General features: G+C 45.8%; 1 protein-coding gene across 3 annotated transcripts in view; it reads left to right on the top strand.

Moving 5' to 3' along the window:
* The first annotated feature begins 6,993 nt into the window (after positions 1–6,993).
* capn15 (calpain 15) overlaps positions 6,994–24,118 on the top strand; it is a 449,339-nt gene continuing 432,214 nt past the window's right edge. Inside the window, exon 1 of one of the 3 annotated variants that reach the window (XM_072481441.1) lies at positions 6,994–7,138. The gene's annotated coding sequence lies outside the window, so the exon portion shown is untranslated. Of the gene's footprint in view, positions 7,139–7,309; positions 7,490–24,118 lie in introns of those variants that run through there. The other 2 variants (XM_072481442.1, XM_072481443.1) reach the window with 2 other exon arrangements.

Genomic DNA, 24,118 nt, shown 5'->3' with positions numbered 1-24,118 from the left:
CTGGATGCTTGCCTTGACTTGAACACCTAGGGTGTCTTGCTCAGGTACACTTTCTGGATGCAGTGACCGCAATGCACGGATGCAAACTTTCCCCGCAACTGCCAATCAGCAGCTCCGCTCTACTGCCCTCTGCTGGAAAGTCCAGGTACGGGAAAGTGGCCCGCAGCCCGTACCAGTCAACTATTCGGTCCATCTCCCGTTGGAAGACTGAGACCCCCCCCCGTTGGTGACGCCGAAGGGAACCCTAAGGAAATGGTAAAGGCGGCCGGCTCCTTCAAACGCAGTGTATGGGCGGTCCACCTTACGGATGGGGAGCTGGTGGTAGGCAGATTTCAGGTCCACTGTCGAGAAGACCCGGTACTGTACAATCTGACTGACCATATCAGATATGCGTGGGAGGGGGTACGCGTCGAGCTGCGTGTACCGATTGATGGTCTGACTGTAGTCAACGACCATCCTGTTTTTCTCCCCGGTTTTCACCACTACCACTTGGGCTCTCCAGGGTGTTGCTGGCCTCGATGATACCTTCCCGCAGCAACCGCTGGACCTCAGACCTGATTGAGGTCCTGTCCTTGGCGCTGTACCGTCTGCTCCTGGTGGTGACGGGTTTGCAATCTGGGCGAGGTTTGCAAACAGGGAAGGCGGGTCGACCTTAAGGGTCGCAAGGCCGCAAACAGTAAGGGGTGGTAGGGGCCCGCCAAATTTCAGGGTTAGGCTCTGGAGGTTGCACTGGAAGTACAGGCCGAGTAGCAAGGCAGCGCAGAGGTTGGGGAGGACGTAGAGCCGGAAGCCGCTGAACTCTACGCCCTGGACGGTGAGGGTGGCAATGTAGTACCCCCGGATCGCCACGGAGTGGGATCCGGAGGCCAGGGAGATTCTTTGGTTAGCGGGGTGTACCACGAGGGAGCAGCGCTTTACCGTATTGGGGTGGATGAAGCTCTCAATGCTCCCGGACTCCAGAAGTCAGGATATCTCGTGCCCGTCGACCTTCACCTTTGTCGAAGCGGTCGCGAGGTTGTGCGGTCGAGACTGGTCGATCGTGACCGAGGCGAGACGCGGCTGGTCGTCGGCGGTTGCAGGCGATGAGCGGCCCGATGAGGTACCCGACGGGCAGGGGTCCTGAGGCGGGTAAGATGGCGGCGCCCACGGGCCGCACATGTCCTGGGGCAGGCAAGATGGCGGCACCCTCGGACCGCGCGTGTCCTGGGGCAGGCAAGATGGCGGTGCCCATTGGTTCTGAGGCAAGCAAGATGGCGGCGCCCATGGGCCGCACGTCTTGTGAGTGAAGCAAGTTGGCGGCGCCCACAGGCCGCATATGGTCTGAGGAGAGGAAGATGGCGGCGCCCACTGGCCGCACATGGGGGGGTGCCTGGACAATAGCGACGATTGAGCGGGCCTGGCATACTGCAACGAAATGTCCCTTCTTGCCACAGGCCTTGCAGAGTGCGCTCCGCGCCGGGCAGCGCTGCCGGGGGTGTTTTGTCTGTCCTCAGAAGTAGCACTTGGGTCACCCGGGATTGGTTGTCTGAGGGCGGTCACTGATGGGGTCCATGATGCACAGGAGGGGTGGGCCGTGCGGTCGGGGGCATAAGCCTGTACGTTGCGTGAGGCGACCGTGAGCGAGAGCGCCAGTTTCTTGGTCGCCACGAGGTCAAGCGTGGCCCCTTCTAAGAGGCGCTGGCGGATGTAGTCAGACCCTATGCCCGTAACGAACATGTCTCTCATGAATAGGTTCGAATGTTCAATGGCCGAAATGGCCAGGCAGTCACAGTCTCTCACCAGGGCGAGTAGGGCACACCAGACATTTCCAGGTGTGGATTCACCAGGAAGTTGGTGCCACATGGATAGGAGGTGCCTGGCGTAGATCTTGTTGGTCTGCTGAGCGTAATTCTCCTTCAGTAGCGCCATGGCCTCTGCGTAGGTAGGCGCCTCCTGGACGAGGGGAAAAATGTTGGAGCTCAGCCGCGTGTACAGAATCTGGAGCTTCTGTGCTTCTGAGATTGGGTCTGGCGCAGACCCAATTTATGCTTCAAAGCAAGCTAGCCAATGTTGGAAGTCCTTTTTGGCGTTGTCTGCTTGAGGATGCAGCTGCAGGTGATCCGGCTTGATGCGGAGGTCCATCTCTGAAGAATCTCTGTGTAATAAATTGGTGTACTATCAAGTACGACGAGACGAGAGTAGAATGTAATCGAGGCTTTATTACACAGAGATATGTGGCCTCCTACAGCAGCTGACGGAATAGCTGCTGTTCGGAGAGCACACACATTTATACTCCGCCTACAGGGTGGAGCCAGCAGGCAGGGATCTACCCCAATACCTGTAGTACAGGGGCCTTCCCTTAATACCCATATATACAATATAATACAACAGTGGTGACTACCACAGCGCGCACTCTCTTGTTCATGCGCACACACTCTCTTGTTCACGCGCACACACTCTCACTCACGCGTGCACAGACGCTCTCTCGCTCACGCACGCACAGACACTCTCTCGCTCACGTGCACACAGACACACGCAAATTTCAGTTTCAGCTGAATTTGAAATCTAGAATTATTTCTCAAAACAATTTGCTGATGCTGGGGGTCAATTGGAATTTTGTAGACTGCTCAATAAACTTTTGATAAGTAGAGGTATCATGGGATATGGAACAATGTGGGTAATTGGAGATGAAGTATGTGTTCTAATTGATGGGCAGAACTGGCTCGAAGGGCTGAATGGCCTACTCCTGTCTCATGTTCCTAATTCATTACGATCCAACAAGATGACAAGCGTGCATTTCCTTGAACATTTAATTTGTTTGTTGGCTACCTCTTTAAATTCTACATGTGGGTCTAGTTCTGGCATTGCTGTTGCCTAGGTTACTTATGCCTCAACCTGGATCTGCACATTGTGGATGGTAGCTTAATGGTAGCCATGGAAACCTTTGGCACACTGTGAGGTGCATAAAGGTTGGCAATGATTTGAGATGGAGTGATAGCATTGAGCTACAATATAAATGACTTTCAAAAATTGTCAGAATTTTCAAATTTCCAATTTTAATTAACACATTCCCTCAGAGAGAGACATGCTTGTGCCAATTGTACATATCATAATGCCATGTGTGGGAGGTCTGTGCGTACAAAGAAAGATTCTGTACAACACTTAACTTCTTTACAATGTCTTCCCAGGAATGCAGCTGACTCTCCTGATTGGTGAAGGATGATGTTCTGATTCCAAATGTTTATTTTTGATGGCGGGGGTGGGGGGTCTTGTTGTTGCTGTCTCTTCATTGATATCATGGAATAGCGGTGGATGGTATGATTTATTTTGCCATGTTGCTTGGCAATGCTGGGCAGCTACTGTGGGATTTTGAGTCAGGTAGGTTTTTTCTGCCTTCTTCAGTGAAGTCCTCCATGATGGAGTAAAGAGGGAAAGTAGATTGGCTGGTCTGCAGGGGTTTAGAGAAGGTTATATGTACTTCTACCGATGGCCCTATGTCCAGTGGTGAAATGGATTTTTTAGACAGCACACCGTACACTATGTATAAGATTTATTTTCAGGGAGAGAAGAGAGAGTGCCTGTCTCCAAAAACGTGTAAATTTAATGATGTATACAACACTATTTAATATACAAGAATGAAGGAGCAACAAGAGCGGTCTCAAGAGAAAGAGGAGAGATACATTCACAATGAGAAAGAGGAACAGAGTTTAGGAAATTTTGTCTCCCTCTTTCTGTCACTTATCAGTAATTTTTCAAAGTATCAACAAAACAATCGAGGTTTCATTTGCTTTCAAAATTTAACGCACTTGTTTTTCTCAAACGACCTCAAATTAAGATATGGATAAAATATTCTGTGTATTACTCTGCATGTAATACCATAAGACATAGGAGCAGAAGTAGGCCGTTCGGCCCATCGAGTCTGCTCCATCATTTAATGAGATCATGACTGATCGATTGTGGCCATCCTCAATTCCACTTCCCCTCCTTATCCCCATAATTCTTGATTCCACAAAATAAAGTATATACAATGCAGTTTGGAACCAACGCAAACTGTAACAGGTTGCTGATCTGTAGTTTGTATTTTTCTTAGAGACACACACAAGCCATTTCTATCTAGAACACTATTCTTAATTGTACTTCAGAGATAAGATCCAATTCTCTTTTTAAAGTCACAATTTAATCTGCCTCAATGACATATTCAGGCAGTGCATTCCAGATTCTAACTACTGTAATGTGTAATGTCTAATTGTGTAATGAAAACTTTGCACATCACATTACTGTTTTTGCCAATCACCTTAAATCGGTGTCCTCTTTTCTTGATCCTTCCACCAATGGGAACAGTTTCTCCTTATCTTCTCTGTCCAAACTCCTCATGATTTGTAACATCACTGTCAAATCTCTTCCCAAATTTTCTCTTCTCCAAGGAGATCACCCCTAGCTTATCAAGTCCATTTATGTAACTAATCCGGAACAGGACAACACAGGACCAGTGGTCGGAAGACCAAACCATCCTAGGTCCCAGGATTGAATGTGCTCCATCAAATTCAGGTGGGCTCCCACCAGGGGCAGTGCTCTCTCCGCTGCAAGAACCTCCTCATGCCCCTCCATTGCTGCTATAAAAACATCCCACAATCCTTGGAAGCGGGCGCTGATGACTTGCACCCCATAGCCGAGACTTTCAGCAAAAGCAAACTCTTAGTTGGCAGCTATCATCCATCGATGCATACTGTACCATCAAGGGCAGGAGCCGAAAACAACTGCGCCATTAAAAGCAGGGCATACCCCAACTCCTTCCAGCCACCACCAATAAGCGACGATTTAAAATTTCTGTCTCAGCTCAATCATTCAGCAATATCAGCCAATAATTTTCAGGACATAAACAAAAAAGAAATGCGTATGTCTTGAAAAGATGGATTAAAAGAGGAGCAGGGCCAGAGCTTGCCAAAATGCAGCCACTCTCACGTCATGTGACCCCCCCCCCAACATCCCAAATTTAATCGGGTAGGGTCCATTTGACATAATTTCTAATTCCTATTGGATGGAATTCAATGATGATCATCCTTAATTTATCAGATTGCTCCAGTTGAGCATTGCTTTTTGTCTTCCAGTTCCCATACGTTGGAAATAATCACACTTATATTTATTACAATTCTCCATGTGGCTAGTGGACAATGATCACCTTACACCATGAACTTCCTCCCAAAGAGATATGGATGTGAGAAATTCCATGTATACACAACTATCAACTTTCAGTTTTATCTCTTGCACCAGTCCTTTGCAAAAATATCTGTTTGCAGAATGGCAGGTTTTTTTTCTGTTGTCGTATGACAAACCTACCTCCTTGCATACTAAAGTTTGTTGAAACTTTTATCATGTAACTTGAACCACTTGTACTCAACATCTTCTTTCACAGGTTTTGCTGTGTGTTCTGACATGCAAGATATGAAAGAACTCATGTCCTGGATCAAGCCAAGGTGGCTTCTCAACTCTCTTGCGTCTCTTGGAACTTCTGTGTCAGAGATGGCTGTGACTTTTCCAGGACACAGCTTGACACAGTCAGATGTGTACCCTATTCTGAGGAACTGACATTCTTTAATCTTCACAATATTTGTCTGTGTTGAGCTTGATCCCATCTTTCATGGTTCTCTGCATAGCTTCACATATATGGCGATATGATCTTTCTCAGCTACACCATAGATCTGGGTATCAGCTATGGCAACTGCTCCTTTACACACACACAGAATCAAAGAATTGTCACTGCACAGAGGGGCCATTTAGCCCGTTTGTGTCACTGTCAACTCTCCAAATGAGCATTTCATCTAGACAGCTCCGACCTAGCATTGAATTTCCACTCTGCCCCACCCCCCCTCTCCAAGTGTATAATTCAGCACATTGGGCTGTTTAGCACAGGGCTAAATCGCTGGCTTTGAAAGCAGACCAAGGCAGGCCAGCAGCACGGTTCAATTCCCGTAACAGCCTCCCCGAACAGGCGCCGGAATGTGGCGACTAGGGGCTTTTCACAGTAACTTCATTTGAAGTCTACTTGTGACAATAAGCGATTTTCATTTTCATTTCTATCCCTCTTCAGTTCTGTAGATAGGTCAAATGGGCACAAAACATAACTTGTTTCTCTCCACAGATAGGGGTGGGTAATAAATGCTGGCGTAGCCAACAAAGCCAAAATCCTGTAAAAATGAAATGCTGCCAGACCTGCTGAATTGATCCAGCCGTTTCTGGTTTTATTTCACCAAGATATCCTTAGTATGCCCCATCTGCTTTTAGCTAGAACACATTCTGCCCACAAAAGGATGTAGCTGACCCTTTCTTCTTCACTAGTGCCTTTTAGAAAGCTCCTGAATGTCAGTCCATACTTCTGTTCAAACATATATGGCGACACGATCGTTCTCATCTACACCATAGACCCGGATATCAGCTATGGCTTCTCAAATAACTACAACATCATCAATCTCCCAGCTCATCATGTGCTGGAGCTATTTCTTTACCACCATTTACAGCCATTTCATCTCTGCCCGATTCACTGAAATTTTCTCTCTCTATGGCATTAATTCAGGTTGATTTTTCAACCTAATTCAACATTACATTTGTTCAAAATGTTTGGGCTTCGATTCACAACGGCTGCCACCATGTTGTGTCATTGGATTCCCGTAAATTAGAAATAATCACACCTCAGATTTAAGATGCTACAATCCATCAAGTGTATAACTTCTCCATGTGGCTGGTGGACTAATAAACCAGGTGCATGACTGCAGTGTAGCAGTGAATGTGACACCCGGATTCATATTTACATGACAATTAGTTCCTAGCCCTTTGCCAATAACACAACAACCGCCAGAGACCATTGGATGTGGTGGAGTCGGCGTCGCCGCTATTGGCTACCACGACGTAGCCGATAACCAATCCCGTTAACGATTCGGGCCACGACGAATGATGACGATAACACGATTGTCCAATCACCTCGCGGACTCCTGTTCGGCAGCACGCCAGCAGGACCTACGCATGCGCAGCTGTTCGGCGGATTCCGGTTCCTGCAATTTGAAAACAACGGATTTTCCACATTGAAAAAAAAATCTACGCTGCTACGCTCTTCGTCCGTCGAGTGATAGGGAGACAAATCTCCAGCCACAGATTCCAAAATACGGTAACTATTGGTGAACAGATTTTTCGTTTTTACACTATCAGCTCGGGTATTGTCGGGACGTTTGAGGCAAGAACTCCATTTCCCGTGAGGCTGTGCTGCCTTCCCGGCCTGCGCGGGCCGCGGTACCGGCCGCCGCGGTGTGTGCCGGGGGATGTAGTCGGCAATCAATGAATAGCTTCTGGTGCTCCTCACTCCCGCTCTCGGGGGCAAAGAACTCCATCACCGGCAGCAACCCAAACGCCCAACTCTGGGTGGGAGTGACCTCGAGAACACGGCAGCTGATAGTGTATACGTGACGGGCTAACTTTCGCCCACACTCATTGGTAAGGATTAAACAGCCCACGCTCATTGGTAAGGATTAAACAGGTCGGTGACCAATTAGTAGTTTAAGTCTTGGTGCTGGCTTAGCACAGTGATCAACAATATCTAAGCCCGCCAGAGATGAATGAGGTCAGTGTCCCGTCCCTCGTCATGTTTTCTCCGCCTTCTGGCTCGCGATTTCTCTTTTTCACTCTATACCTCTTTCCTTCTGTGTCTGTTTCCCTCTATGTCCTTTCGTGATGATAACAGCAAGGTGCTTCACAGGAGCTTTATAAAGTATTGTATGATACCAAGCCGCAGAAGTTGAGTCAGATGACCTATGCCAAAAATAATAAATGCTGATTGATAAGTCTTGGAGTTATACTCGCCTGATGAAGGAGCTACGCTCCGAAAGCCAGTGATTCCAAATAAGGGTTGGGGTAATCATACTCACCTGATGAAGGAGCTATGCTCCGAAAGCAAGTGATTCCAAATAAGACTTCTTACTGTGCCCAACCCAGTCCAACACTGGCATCTCAACATCTGGGGGTTATGACACAGTTAGCACATAATTATACCACAAGATTCAAAAGTGCAATACAGTGAAATTATTGAGAATTAAATAAAACAGTAAGAAAAAGGCAGAGAATGAAGAAGCTGTGGAGAGGAACTCGAGAACTAGGATGAGTAGGCCATTTGGTCCCTTTGAGCTATGCACTGCCATTCAATATGATCTGACTGGCTTCAACTACACTTTCCCCCCCCCCCCCCCCCCCCCGGTAACTCTTGACTCCTATGTTGATCAACAATATCTAATGCCATCTTGAATTCAGTGATCCATTGGCCATTACTTTCTGGACAAGTGTTCCACAGGCTAATGAGAAAAACAATTCTTCTCATCTTTGTCTTAAAGGGTGACCTCTTATTTTTAAAATTATACCGCCTAGTTCCAGACTTCCCCACAAGTAACACCATTGCAGTGTTAATGTGAGTCGATTTGTGACAAAGATTATTATCAAGTCCCTCAGGATCTTCCATATTTCAATTATGATGTGGAGTTGCCGGCATTGGACTGGGGTGAGCACACGTGTCTGGTGTTGTGAGACATATTTCAATTAGATCACCTCATTTTATTAAACTCCAATTGTTATAGGTCCAACCTGGTCAACCTTTCCTTATAAAACAAAAATTATACGCAATACTCCCGATTCAATCTCACCAATGTCTTTTACATACCTCCTATAGTCTATATAAAAGCAAATTACTGTGGATGCTGGAATCTGAAACCAGAACGAAAATGCTGGAAAATCTCAGCAGGTTTGGCAGCATCTGAGGGAGAGAAAAGAGCTAACGTTTCGAGTCTAGATGACCCTTTTGTCAAAGCTAAAGACAGAGAAAGTGGGAAATATTTATACTGTGGACTGAGAATGAAAGATGAGTCATAGCCACAGAAACCGAGGTAAATAGGGTGCTAATAGCCACAGAAAGCAAGGTGCTAATGGCAGGCACAGAGAGAACAAAAGGTGTGAAAGGCCAAACTGCAGAGAAACTAACATCCGAGGGTAAACTGACAGATGTAGATGTGTGCAGAGGGGAAGCAAAGGGGAGAAAGTGTGACGAAAGGTCGATAAAATTGGGGAGGGGGGGGTGAATGTATATAAAGAAAGACAAGAGAGAAAGAAATGGTAAAAAACAGTTAAAATAAAATGGGATGAAAATAAATGGGTCGAGGTGGGGTAGAGCTAATCATCTGAAATTGTTGAATTCGATGGTGAGACCGGAAGGCTGTAGCATGCATAACCGGAAGATGAGATGTTGTTCCTCCAGTTTGCCTTGAGCTTCACTGGAACATTGTAGCAGGCCAAGGACAGACATGTGGGCATTGGAGCAGTGTCTTGTGTTAAAATGGCAAGCAACGGGAAGGTCAGGGTCCTGAATGTGCACAGACCGAAGGTGCTCAGCAAAGCAATCACCCAGTCTGCGTTTGGTCTCTCTGATATAGAGGAGACCACATTGGGAGCTGCGAATGCGAATTGGGACCTCCCTATAATCTATCTGGTACTCTACCCCCAATTCCCTGCAATCTCACCTTCTGGACCAGTCTTTAATGCAGCACCTTGTCAAATTGGGCGGCCTGGTAGCACAGTGTTTATCACAGTTGCTTCATAGCTCCAGGGTCCCAGGTTCGATTCCCGGCTTGGGTCACTGTCTGTGCGGAGTCTGCACATTCTTCCTGTGTTTGCGTGGGTTTCCTCCGGGTGCTCCGGTTTCCTCCCACAGTCCAAAGATGTGCAGATTAGGTGGATTGGCTATGCTGAATTGCCTTTAGTGTCCCAAAAAAAGTTAGGTGGGGTTACTGGGTTACAGGATTAGAGTGGAAGTGTGGGGTTAAATAGGGTGCACTTTCCAAGGGTCAGTGCGGACTCGATGGGCCGAATGGCCTCCTTCTGCACTGTAAATTCTATGACTTCTAAATGCCTGCTTTCTGTCTCCCTCCTTTCTTAAATAGAGGTGCCAATTTGCTGGGACCTTACAAGGTCTAGGGAATTTGAAGTCACTGAATTTAACAATATGCTGGCAGTGGGAACTGAACCATGAGATAAATCAATTGCGATTTTGTAGATTTATGGATCACCAATTGAATTTCAAGGGTGCAATCTAATCCGATTGAAGATGTGAACATGTATTGTGTAATTTATCATGTATAATGTGGTAGTCACTGATGCTTAGTTTGGGTTTCACCCGAACTACTGCTCTCCAGATCTCATTCCAGCTTTGATCCAAATGGACAAAGAGCTGAATTGAAGAAGCGAGGTGAGAATGACTGCCCTTGACATAATTTGACAGAATATAACATCCAAAAAACCCAGATAAAATTGAAGTCAATGTGAATTGCAAAATTTCTCCACAGGATGGAGATGTATCTGTCCCAAAGGAAATGTGGTTTTGGAGGCAAATAGTCTCAAACTCATCACACTGCTACAGGAATTCCTCAGGATAGTGTCAAAGTCTTCAAAGACCTTCAGTTATTTGTAAAGTCAGAAGTAGGGTTGTTTGCTGATGATTTTGGTGTTCAGTACTGTTTGTGACTGTTCAGACATGGAAGCATATGCACCAGATCTGGACACATTCAGGCTAGGGCTAATAAGTAGCAAGTCATGCTTTTGCCTCACATATGCCAGGCAATGACTGATTCCAACAAGAGAATCAAAGAATTTCCACATGGTATTCAACAGCATTTCCACCACCAAACCCCCACTATCAACTTCCAGGATATCACCATTAACCAAAATTTTAACTGAAGCAAACAAATAAATACTGTGGCTAGAAGAGTAGCTCAAAGGCTGATTTCTACCACTTACAGGATACTTGCTTGGATGAGTACAGCTCTGACAAAACTCAAGGAGCTTGACACTATCCAGGACAAAGTATCTCACTTGATTGGAACCCCATCCACCACCACCTTAAATATATATGCTTCCTTTACCATCGTTTCACAGTGGCTGCAGTGTCTACCATCTAGAAGATACACTGCAGCAACTCACCCAAGGCTCCTTTGACAACACCTTCTAAACCTGTACGGCTTAGAAGGACAAGGGCAGAAGACACTTAGGAATGGCTCAACCTGCATGTTCCCTTCCAAGGAACACATCATTCTGACTTGGAACAATACCACCATTCCTTCACTGTTGCTGGGTCAAAGTCCGATGTACTCCCTCCTTAACAGCACTGGGCATGCACCTATACCTTGTGGACTGCAGTGGTTCAAATATTGTTACAGAGATCCATCTTGTGACACACGAAACAAGCAACTGATATTTTTCCTTGTTAATAGGTTTATTAACAGGATGCAGCATTACAGATCTCTGCACCCTAATTACAACCCAGCAAAGCAGGATGGTGGGACACTAAGTACTCTCAGTTCTTAGTCAAACAATGCCCATCACCTGTGCATCTTTAACAGCATTATCGAACAACCAGACAACCATTAATGGATTCCCATTTGTTTAATTTTCACAGCTTCTCTTCTACTTAACTCACTTCTTCAGGTGGTTTCAAAACACTGCCCTTAAATTTCACCCTGCACAAAATGTGGCTTTTATATTCTACCATGTTCCTAATAATATGTGGCTAAGAAAGCTAAGAAAATCTTCAAGATCCTTTTTCCTGCAGTGGGGGAGTCCACTCGTAACACCTTGATCACCAAATCTGTCTTTGAAACTCCGAGCCGTGAGGATGATTTTCCAATCCTCACGAGATACAGGGGATCATCATAGAATTTACAGGCAGAAGGAGGCCATTCGGCCCATCGTGTCTGCACCGGCTCTTGGAAAGAGCACCCTACCCAAGGTCAACACCTCCCCCCTATCCCCATAACCCAGTAACCCCACCCTACACTAAGGGCAATTTTGGACACTAAGGGCAATTTAGCATGGCCAATCCACCTAACCCGCACATCTTTGGACTGTGGGAGGAAACCGGAGCACCCGGAGGAAACCCACGCACACACGGGGAGGACGTGCAGACTCCGCACAGACAGTGACCCAAGCCGGAATCGAACCTGGGACCCTGGAGCTGTGAAGCAATTGTGCTATCCACAATGCTACCGTGCTGCCCCGGGATGTACCGGAGGACCTGAGAAATGCAAACGTGGTTCCATTATTTAAAAAGGGATCGAAGGAAATGCCAAACAATTATTGGCCAGTTAGTCTTATGCCAGTGATGGGCAAATTAATAGAATCAATCCTGAGAGATAGGATAAATTGTCACCATAGAACGGCATGGATTAGTCAAGGATAGTCAGCATGGATTTGTTAAAGGAAGGTCTTGCCTCACAAATTTGATTGAATTCTTTGAGGAAGTGACGAGGGCTGATGAAGAAAGATAGTGCAGTGGATGTTGTGTACATGGATTTTAGCAAGGTGTTTTACAAAGCACCACATGGCAGATTGGTCAAACGTGAAAGCCCATAAGATACATGGCAATGTGACAAACTGGATAAAAAGTTGGCTTAGTAACAGGAAACAAAGGGTAATGGTTGATGGCTGCCCTTGCAATTGGAAAGTTGTTTCAAGTGGTGTTCCACAGGGCTCGTTGTTGGGGCCTTTACTGTTCGTGTTATTTATTAATGATTTGGGCGTGAAGGTGGGGAGCACAATTGGGAAATTTGCAGATGACACAAAGAATGGCCGAGTGGTGGACAATGTAGAGGATAGCTATAATCTCCAAAATGATATAGATGGGTTGGTGGAGTGTGCAATAAAGTGGCAGATGGAATTTAACACAGAGCGGAGGCTGTGCATTTGGGGACGTCAAACGGTTATGGGGAATACACAATAAATGGGAATATACTGAGGGGGGTAGATGAAAGTCCCATCTTGGCGAACAAGTACACAGGTTCCTAAATGCAGCAGTTCAAGTAGACAAGGTTGTTAAGAAAGCATATGGAATGCTCTCCTTCATTGGCAGAGGTATAGAATATAAAAGTAAGAATGTAATGTTGAAATTGTATAAAACACTGATGAGGCCACAACTGGAGTATTGTGTGCAGTTCTGGTCACCATATTACAGGAAGAACGTAATTGCTCTGGAGAGACTGCAGAGGAGGTTTACAAGAATGTTGCCAGCGCTAGAAAAGTGTTGCTGCGAGGTGAGATTAGATAGGTTGGGGTTATTTTCCTAGGAACAAAGAGGGGTGACTTAATTGAGGTGTACAAAACTATGAGGGGAAGAGATAGAGTGGACAGGATAAAATTGTTCCCCTTGGTGGAGAATTCTAGAACCAGGGGACATAGATTCAAGATAAGTGGAAGCAAGATAAATGGAATACAATGTGGAAAGGTGTGAGGTTATGCACTTTGGAAGGAGGAATGGAGGCATAGACTATTTTCTGAATGGGGAAATGCTTAGGAAATCAGAAGCACAAAGGGACTTTGGAGTCCTTGTTCAAGATTCTCTTAAGGTTAGCATGCAGGTTCAGTTGGCAGTTAGGAAGGCAAATGCAAAAATGTTGTCCTGCAGGATTGAGGATTGTGTTGCGTATGTTATTGGGGAGGACCAGACAGGGTTTGTTAAGGGTAGGCAGTTGGTGGCCAATGTAAGAAGGTTGTTAAACGTGATCATGATGCCCCCGGAAGGTAGAGAGGTGGAGGTAGTGATCGCAATGGATGCAGAAAAGGCTTTTGATCGGGCAGAATGGGATTATCTGTGGGAGGTACTGGGACGGTTCGGATTTGGGCGGGGCTTTATTGACTGGGTCAGGTTGCTGTATGAGGCTCCTGTAGCAAGCGTACGGACGAATAGGACAACATTGGACTATTTTAGACTGCACCAGGGAACGAGACAGGGATGCTCCCTCTCCCCACTGTTGTTCGCGCTAGCTATAGAACTGTTGGCAATTGCTCTGAGAGCCTCAAGGGGCTGGTCTGGGGGAGGGTGGAGCACAGAGTCTCGCTCTATGCAGACGACCTGCTTCTGTATGTATCGGACCCAATAGAGGGGATGGAAGAAATCATGACGATTCTAGGGGAATTTGGCCAGTTTTAGGGTACAAGCTAAATATGGGGAAAAGTGAGATGTTTGCAGTCCAGGCGAGGGGACAGGAGAGGCGATTGGGGGAGCTGCCGTTTAGATTAGTAGGGGGAAGCGTTAGGTACCTAGGCATTCAAGTGGCACAGGAATGGAACCGGCTGCATAAATTAAATCTGGCCCGACTGGTAGACCAAATGAAGGACGATTTTCGGAGATAGGACGCGCTTCCGTTGTCACTGGCTGGGAGGGTGCAGACGGTGAAGATGACTGTCCTCCTGAGATTCCTGTTCATGGTTCAATGTCTCCCCATCTTTATTCCGATGTCCTTTTTTAAACGGGTTAACAAAGTGATCACTGACTTTGTTTGGGCGGGCAAGACCCCGCGAGTAAGGAAGGTAACGCTTGAGCGGAGTCGGGGAGAGGGCAGGCTGGTGCTGCCAAATTTTAGTAACTGTTACTGGGCGGCGAATGTAGCCATGATCAGTAAGTGGGTGAGAGGGTCTGCATGGGAGCGTATGGAGGTGGCTTCATGCAAGGGCACTAGTCTGGGGCGTTGGTAACTGCACCTCTGCTGTTCCCGCCGGCACGGTGCTCCTCCAGCCCCGTGGTGGCGGCGGCCCTGAGAGTCTGGAGGCAATGGAGGAGACATGTGGGAGCAGAGGGAGCATCGGTCTGGTCCCCAATCTGTAATAATCACTGGTTTGCCCCGGGAAGTATGTATGGGGGGTTCTGGAGATGGCAGAGAACAGGGATTGAGAGGATGGAGGATATGTTTATAAACGGAATCTTTCCAAGTATGAGGGCGCTGGAGGAGAAGTTTGGGTTGGTGAGGGGAAACAAATTCAGGTATCTGCAGGTGCGGGACTTCCTATGTAAACAGGTGTCAACTGTCCCGCTTCTACCGTTAAGGGGGATTCAGGGCAGGGTAGTTTCCAGAGGGTGGATAGGAGAAGGGAGCGTCTCTGACATTTACAAGGAACTTATGGGGTCAGAGGAGACGCAGACTGAGGAGCTGAAGCGCAAGTGGGAGGAGGAACTGGGAGGAGAGATAGAGGATGGTCTATGGGCGGACGCGTTGAGTAGAGTCAACGCGTCCGCAACATGTGCCAGGCTCAGCTTGATGCAATTCAAGGTCGTTCATCGGGCTCACATGACAGTGGCCTGGATGAGCAGATTCTTTGGGGTGGAAGACAGGTGTGCAAAATGTGCGGGAGGACCAGCGAACCATGTCCAAAGCTTAGGGGATTTTGGCAGGGCTTTGCAGATATCACGTCCACGGTGTTAAAAACAAGGGTGACGCTGAGTCCAGAGGTGACGATTTTCGGGGTGTCGGAAGACCTGGGAAACCAGGCGGAGGAAGAGGCAGACGTTCTAGCCTTTGCTTTCCTGGTAGCCCGGAGACTGATACTATTAGCTTGGAGGGACTCAAAGCCCCCGACGTCGGAGACCTGGCTATCGGACATGGCTAGCTTTCTCTGTTTGGAGAAAATCAAGTTCGCCTTGAGAGGGTCACTGTTAAGGTTCGCCCGGAGGTGGCAACTGTTCGTCGACTTCTTCGCGGAAAATTAATCGTCAGCAGAAGGGGGGGGGGGGGGGTTAGTTTAGCTTAGAGTAGGGGGTTAATAAAGGTGGGACTGTAAGGAAGGGAGACGGCTTTTGCACTGTTTATAGTTTCATGTACATTGTTTATTTTGTTGTTGTTACAATACCTCAAAACGTTTATTAAAAAAAAAGGAAGGCAAATGCAATGTTAGCATTCATGTTGAGAGGGCTAGAATACAAGAGCGAGGATGTACTTTAAAAAAAAATGTAGTGTATCCAATTAACTTTTTCCAATTAAGGGGTAATTTAGCGCGGCCAATCCACCTACCCTGCACATCTTTGGGTTGTGGGGGCGAAACCCACGCAAACACAGGGAGAATGTGCAAACTCCACACGGACAGTGACCCAGAGCCGGGATCGAACCTGGGACTTCGGCGCCGTGAGGCAACTGTTCTAACCACTTGCGCCACCGTGCTGCCCTGCGAGGATGTACTTCTGAGGCTGTATAAAGCTCTGGTCAGACCCCATTTGGAGTATTGTGAACAGTTTTGGGCCCTGTATCTGAGGAAGGATGTGCTGGCCTTGGAAAGGGTCCAGAGGAGTTTCACAAGAATGAAGAGCTTGTCGTATGAGGAACGGCTGAGGACTCTGGTCTGTACTTGTTGGAGTTTAGAAGGATGAGGGGTGTCTTATTGAAATTTACATGAGGCTGCGAGGCCTGGATAGAGTGGACGTGGAGAGGATGTTTCCACTAGTAGGGAAAACTAGAACCAGAGATCCCAATCTCAGGAAATCAGAAGCACAAAGGGACTATGGAGTCCTTGTTCAAGATTTTCTTAAGGTTAACGTGCAGGTTCAGTCGGCAGTTAGGAAGGCAAATGCTGCCTGTGTGGAGTTTGCACATTCTCCCTGTGTTTGCATGCGTTTTGCCCCCACAACCCAAAGGGACGATCCTTTAAAACCGAGATGAGGAGGAATTTCTTCAGCCAGAGTGCGGTGAATCTATGGAACTCTTTGCCGCAGAAGGTTGTGGAGGCCAAATCACTGAGTGTCTTTAAGACTGAGATAGATAGTTTCTTGATTAATAAGGGGATCAGGAGTAATGGGGATGAGAAAAATATCAGCCATGAATGAATGGCGGAGCAGACTCGATGGGCCGAGTGGCCCAATTTTGCTCTTATGAATTATGGTCTTATGGCAGAAGATATAGAGGGGACATGAGAAAGAATGTTTTTATGCAGAGGGTATTGGGAATCTGGAATTCGCTGCCCGAGTTGGTGGTGGAGGCAAAGACCTTAAACTCTTCTTAAAAAGTACCTGGATGTGCACCTTAAGTGTTCTAAGCAACAGGCGTATGGACCAAGTGCAGGAAGGTGGGATCAGAAAGGGCACCTGGGTGTCCTCAGGCTGGCATGGGTAATGCCATGATATGCGGGGACACACACAATGATTATACAGACAAGCAGCTGATAGACACAGAGAACACAACATGACCAATTTGCAGGCAGGACACTCAGGGATGGGATCTGAGTATCCTGCCTGCTTATTGGTCATGTCCTGTTCTCTGTGTCCATTAGCTGCTTGTCTGTATATCATTGTGTGTGTCCGCATATCATGACGGGTAAGGTGGACTGAATGGTCTCCTTCTGTAACTTTTCTGTGATTCTATTATGCTATTGCTTTAGCCTTGCATTTCTCATCAGGATGTACTTTACCGTACATAATCCACCTATGTGGTAAAGCTGGCTGTCCTCTACCTGGCACTTCAGTTCTTACACCAAATTCCTTCCAACTATCCAACTCTTTGTTTCGCATCTCTTTTTGATTTATGTTCCAATTTGTTTGTAGCCACCAAAACTTCCTAATCACAAGGGCTTCTACTTCCAGTGGCACTCCTAGTTTGTTCTATCGTCTTTGTTCTGTAGAAACTACAGCCTCTCCTTGACTCCTATCTCATTCCGTAATACTGTTCCGGACTACTGCTACATGACCTCTCCCTCCATGATCAGCGGTTCTGTTTCCAGTACGGCCGGAGTCACTTTTAGATCAATTATGAGGACTCGCACTGCATTTTCAAGCTTTCTACATTTTCATCTCATTTTGCAGTCTATCATCTTGAACATTCAGCAAATGTTTTGAATTTGCCAGTGGCTGTCCCTGCTCTCCCTCGAATGGTCATATTCCTCCATTAATTGAATCCTTCTAGTATGTATTTTACCTTCACACTAACTTTTAGTAGTTGTCCTTTGGGTAAAATGGCCTTATCTTGTGCATCATTATCATCATCCAGCCCCTTGTCTACTGTATTCTACTCAAAACTGTCAAACATATGAGTGAAGGATGCCTAATCACCTACTAATTGCTTAGATTTTGCAAGTTTATAATAATCTCAATTAACCTAGATAAATATATCCGAATAGTTGCAGTGAGCATGCTGGAGAATTGCTGCCTTCCCATCACATCCTATCACTTTATCCAGACCTTTCCGCTTTGGCACTTTCTTTTGTTGTATACTAAACCTCCAGGGTTAAAGTTTATATCTGGTGCTCTTGTGTGATGCCTTCAGGATTGCTGAATTTTCTCGAACTTCTGCATTGAATCCTCTTCTCCCTGCATGTAGGGCATTCAAATGTGCAGAAAAGGTGCAATTAATAGTAATCCTTTCCAAGGCGAGGGGATGATCACATCATAGAAGGTATTTTTGGACTTCTCCCACAGGCAAACGGATACAGCCTATAGCTCCTGCCATTTGAAATGAACTCTTATCATGGACTGCTATGCTAGGGCAGATGGTAGCTTACAATTTGGTAGTTTGATCGGCCAAGATCTTATGGAGCACCTCAATCACTGTGTGATTTCTTTCTCAAAGCCCATTATTGAAGAGACTTTTAGCTGCAGTGTTCACTACAATGTTGATATTTTTGCACATGCCTCTAAATTTGTCACTGACAATATAGAGAGGTTTGCTAGATAGGAATTTAGTTGGTGCCCCCTATTCAGTCCCAATTCATTTTCCACGATTTTATCCACAATCACTTTTGTTTTTACTGTAGAATTTTGCCTATTACATTGTTTTGTTACTGTAGAAAGACATGGCAGCAACACTCAGTCTACGAAATGTAAAACAAAAATGTTTCCATCCCTGTCCACACTTTTAAATCAATAACTACTACATCATTAAATTCTCGCACTAATGGGAGACTCCCTTTGTATGCTTCAACTGGATAAACCTCCGAGCCATCGAGGAAAAAAAAAAAAAAAAAAAATTCCAATTAAGGGGCAATTTAGAATGGCCAATGCACCTACCCTGCACATCTTTGGGTTGTGGGGGTGAGACCCATGCAGACACTGGGAGAACGTGCAAACTTCACATGGACAGTGACCTGGGGCTGGGATTGATCTTGGGTCCTCGGTGCCATGAGGTAGCAGTGCTAACAACTGCGTCACTGTGCTGCCCTTGAGAAAGCATTATTAAGTCTAATATGATTACTGATGTGCTGACCCGCTTCTGCTGATCTTTCACATTTATCATTAATCACTGACCTCGTTTTAGAGGTTTATTGCATTGTAATCATTAAAAGAAGTGACTAATTTCCTTATTGTGTGGGCATCTAAAACTGCATCGCTCTGCCTGCCAATACCTTCGAGAATACACATGTTCAGATGGAACATATGAACATTTTGTGTTACAGTATTGGATGTTGTGTAATTTATAAGTTAGTGCTGTGTTCCCTGAGAAGGGAAACCCATGTTCATCCCGTCAACTGATCTCCGTCGGAATGCTACAGTTTGTTATACTGAACATTTTAAACAAGGAGGATATTTACTGTGGAAGATTAGAGAGAAATTTTAATTTCTGATTAACCCGCTCCTGTATTCTGTCCAGGAGCGTGAGATTTTTTTTTCCTTTTTAAAAAAAATTTTAGAGTACCCACTTATTTTTTTCCAATTAAGGGGCATTTTAGCGTAGTCAATCCACCTACCATGCACATTTTTGGGTTGGGGGGGGGGGGGGGGGGGGGGGGTTGAAACCCATGCAGACACAGGGTGAATGTGCAAACTCCAGACAGACAGTGACCCAGGGCTGGGATTGAACCCGGGTCCTCAACGCCGTAGGCAGCAGTGATAACCACTGCGCCACAGTGCCACCCAGGGATTTTGAGAGAGATGTTTGAATCATAGAATCTTGTAGCACAGAATGAGATTATTCGGCCCATCCTGTCTGTGCCCATTCTTTGGTGGAGTTACCCAACCAATCCTACACTCTGTCTTCGCCACTGTGGCCCTGCAATTAACCACCCTTTTTGGCAGTGTATTCCAGATCATAACTTGTTTTTTAAAAAAAAAAGTTTTCTCGTTTCACCTCTGATTCTTTTGCTAATCAATGTGAGTCTGTGTCCTCTAGTTACTGACCCTTCTGCCACTAAAACAGTTACCCCTTATTTACTCTACTAAAACTATTCATGATTTTGAGTGCTTCCACCAAATCTCCTCTTGACCTTCTGTGCTGCAAGGAGAATGACCCCAGCTTCTCCAGTCTCTCTACATGCTTCCCAGATATGATTTGATTTATTATTGTCACATGTATTAGTATACAGTGAAAAGTGTTGTTTCTTGCATGCTATACAGACAATGCATACCATACATGGGGAAGGAAGGAGAGACTACAGAATGTAATGTGACAGTCATAACTGGGATGTAGAGAAAAGATCAACTTAATATGAGGTAGGTCCATTCAAAATGGGAACAATTCGAGTCCAGGATTTATAGAGTAATTGAAAAGAAAGAAGAGTTCAACATGAATGGTTAAAGCCAGCTTCAGCAGTGGAGCTGAAATGGGAATTCCATTTGAAATCAGACATCGAGGGCAAGAATATCAGTAGATGTAGAATTAAATGTGGAGCTATCAAAGATGATGGCCGCTGAGTTGTGAATTCACTGCGATTCACCAAACGAACAGCTTTAGGTCCTCAGCTTTGCGATCCGGAGTATCCTCTGAGTGGAGGGAGACACAGAACCAAGTGAAATGCAATGTCTTTGCACGTGCATCTTGACAATTGATTAGCACGCACGTTTCTTAATCAGCAATTAACCTCCAGGAATGGTAGAGTAAAAGAGGAGGAACTACTGAATAATTTCCAATCAGAAAGGCCAATCATAAGGGCATACTTCAACTACTCATTTGATATTTGTAGGATTTAATTCATTACGATCATGTACTTGCACTGACTCTGAAGATCCCTGTACTACCTGGAAAGGTACTGTTTCGTGAAATGTATTCCATCAGTAGTCCCTCTCTGTCTCAGGGTTTCTCTGTAAATAACACCACCCCAAAGGAAGAGGGCATGAAAATCTCTTATGTGGTTTTTATTATCTTCATTCCAGACTATTCTTTTTTTTTTTAAATTTAGAGTACCCAATTCATTTTTTCCAATTAAGGAGCAATTTAGCGTGGCCAATCCACCTACCCTGCACATTTTTGGGTTGTGGGGGCGAAACCCACGCAAACACGGGGAGAATGTGCAAACTCCACGCGCACAGTGACCCAGAGCCGGGATCGAACCTGGGACCTCGGTGTCGTGAGGCAGCAATGCTAATCACTGCGCCACCGTGCTGCCCATTCCAGACTATTCTGATGCCAAAGCTATCATGACATGCTGATGTGAAGGCTAACGTGGATGGATATATTTTTGGTTGCAGCCAATCGGTGCTTTCGATCCTTGTTTTAAACTGCACTGTGGCTTCAGAGTACCCTGTAGTCAGTCAGTGGTTGGTTGCAGTTTGAAGCGATCCATTTTGACGTGTAAACCGTTGAATTATTTATGATGACCGGATGTGGCTGCTGCTGATTAACTGTACAATTAAGAAAAATATTTTTATTGAAGAATTTTCATTTATAGCAGACAAAATACACAATAACAACATCAAAAATTGCAGTATCAGAAATAACAGAACCAACCATGCAAAGCCTCCAGGAAAGAAATACTCTTTTCCCCAACCATGAGAACTAACCACCCCTCGATCGACCCCCAGGTGGTGTTCTTGACTTTTTCCAGATGTAAAAATTCCATAAGATCTCCACTCCAGCCCAGCAGAGCTCACCTCTGGGCTATTAGCGAGGCAAAGGCAAGAACACTGCCTTCACCCCTGTCTGCAACCCCGGCGAGTTTGATACCCCAAAAATGGCTATCAAAGGACAAGGCTCCAGATCAGTGTTAAGAATCACTGACATGGTGTTAAAGAAGGATACCCAAAAGCTTTCCATCCAGGGACATGACCAGAACATATGGGTGTGATTAGCAGGTCCCAATGAACACCGCTCACACCTGTCTTCCACTCCCAAAAAGAAACTGCTCATCCTAACTTTAGTTAGATGAGGCCTATGTAATAGCTTGAGCTGAATTAGACTAAGTTGTGCGCAGTAGGACATGGAGTTCACCCTATGAAGGGCCATATGTCTCCATCTAAAATAGGTCCTGGTTCTCCCTCCCATTTTGCCCGCACTTCATCTAGCGGGGCCACCTCTGTCGACAAGATTTGCCCACCAGATCCTGCAAGTGATAGGATCCTACTCAACAAGGAGGGTTGTGGACCCAAGAGGAATGTGGGAAAAGCCTTTTGAACAAAATCACATACCTGGAGGTAACGGAACAAGTTCATCCCCGGAAGTTGAAACCTCGTCGATAATACCTCTGAACTAGCAAACCACCTCTCCACAAATAAATCCCTAAAATTCCACAGGCCCTTCCCCTCTTATGACATAAATGTTGTGTCTAAACCCGACGGAGCAAATAAGTAGTTGCCACAGATCGGAGCCAGCAATGACATGGATCCTAATTTGTAATGCTGCCTAAATTGCTGCCATATTTTAAGAGTGGACACCGCCACTGGGTTCAAACAGTACCTCATCGAGGAGAAGGGAAGTGGGACCTGCTGTTAGAGCCCCTACAGGAGCTTGCCTCCATCTGTCCCCATATGGGGCCTGGCTCCCCAAAACATCCCAGCACCTTTTCGATGTTGGCCGCCCAATAATAAATGAGCAAGTTGAGTAATGCCAGATCTCCTGACTGCAGGTCCATGTGAAGGAATGTCCTATGGACTCTTGCGGTCTTACCCACCCAAATAAAAGAAGCCACAAACTTATTAATTTTAGCAAAAAAGAATTTGGGGAGAAAATCAGAAGACACTGGAAAAAAAATAATAATAACCTTGGGTGAGTATTCATTTTTATAACCTGGATCCTGCCCGCCAAGGACAGAGGGAGGTTAACCCACTTTTGCAAGTCGGACCTCTCCTTGCTCACCAGATTAGTGTTGTTCAATCTATGGAACGATGGTCAGTTGCGGGCCAGATATTCAGATAACAAAAGCTCCTCTGGCAAGACAAAAAGGTAATACCCCCAGATTATTTCCCCTTTCTGGGGGTTAACCAGAAAATATTCACTCTTCTCCAGGTTCAGCTTTGTATCCTGACATGGAGCCAAAGCTCAATAGAGGGGACTGGGTCCGTAATATACAGAAGCAGGTCATCAGCATATAAAACACCCTATGTTCCCCTCTATTAATCTGAGGATCTCAGTGCTGTTGCTAACTGCTCAATACCAATGCAAACCCATTAAGAAGAATTAATTCTGGAATAAACTTTATGCACATGGGAAAAGAACAAGAACTCGTGACCCCTGGATGTAAACACCGACACGGATCTGCCCCACCACCTTGGTCATCCCTTAGAGAGCAAACGATTTAGGCCTGGATCGATCTAGTTTAGGACCCAGTACACAGTTAAAATCCCCTCCGAAGATCAGTTTGTGTGTATCCAGGTCAAAAATGGAAGACAACACTCTTCTAATGAATGTCACATTGTCCAAATTTGGCACGTAGACATTTACTAGTACCACTGACATGCCCGCCAAAGACCAACTTGACCATCATGAATACCGTTGCAAAACTAGGCTCCCAACATGGGCAATATAACTTCAATTATAATACAAGAACAAGAATTGTTGTTAGAAGTTAGTCCCCATCAATAACCAAACCACATGTGGAGCAAAAATCCCCCATCTTCCCCATAGAAGAAAAGACAGAAAAAGATTAGAAGAATTTCACCCTCCGACAGCAACAACTATATATAGGAAATCCCAATATTCCTCCCAAGCCACATTTGTCAAAGACGAAACAAAGCATAATTAATTTGAACCTAGTCCGTGCTTAACAAGGGCATCTGCCTCCTCCGGTGTATCAAAGTAAAAGTCCCTTGAATTGTAAGTGACCTCTTTGGGGGTGGCACGGTGGTGCAGTGGTTAGCACTGCCGCCTATGGCGCTGAGGACCCAGGTTCGATCCCAGCCCTGGGTCACTGCCTGTGTGGAGTTTGCACATTCTCCCCGTGTCTGCGTAGGTTTCACCCCCACAACTCAAAGATGTGCTGGTTAGGTGGATTGGCCACACTAAATTGCCCCTTAATTGGAAAAAAATAATTGGGAACTCTAAATTAAAAAAAAAAAAAGAATCCAAGTGACCCGCAGCTCCATCGGATATACCACCCTAAACCAAACTCGTTTCTTGTATAAGGCTGCCAGCTTTTTCGCCAGCTCAGCTCCCACGTCCTG

This window comes from Scyliorhinus torazame, chromosome 17 (genome assembly GCF_047496885.1).
Source record: "Scyliorhinus torazame isolate Kashiwa2021f chromosome 17, sScyTor2.1, whole genome shotgun sequence".
NCBI lineage: Eukaryota > Metazoa > Chordata > Chondrichthyes > Carcharhiniformes > Scyliorhinidae > Scyliorhinus > Scyliorhinus torazame.
Note: the sequence above shows the minus strand (reverse complement) of the source record. Positions and strands in the feature narration are given on the sequence as shown.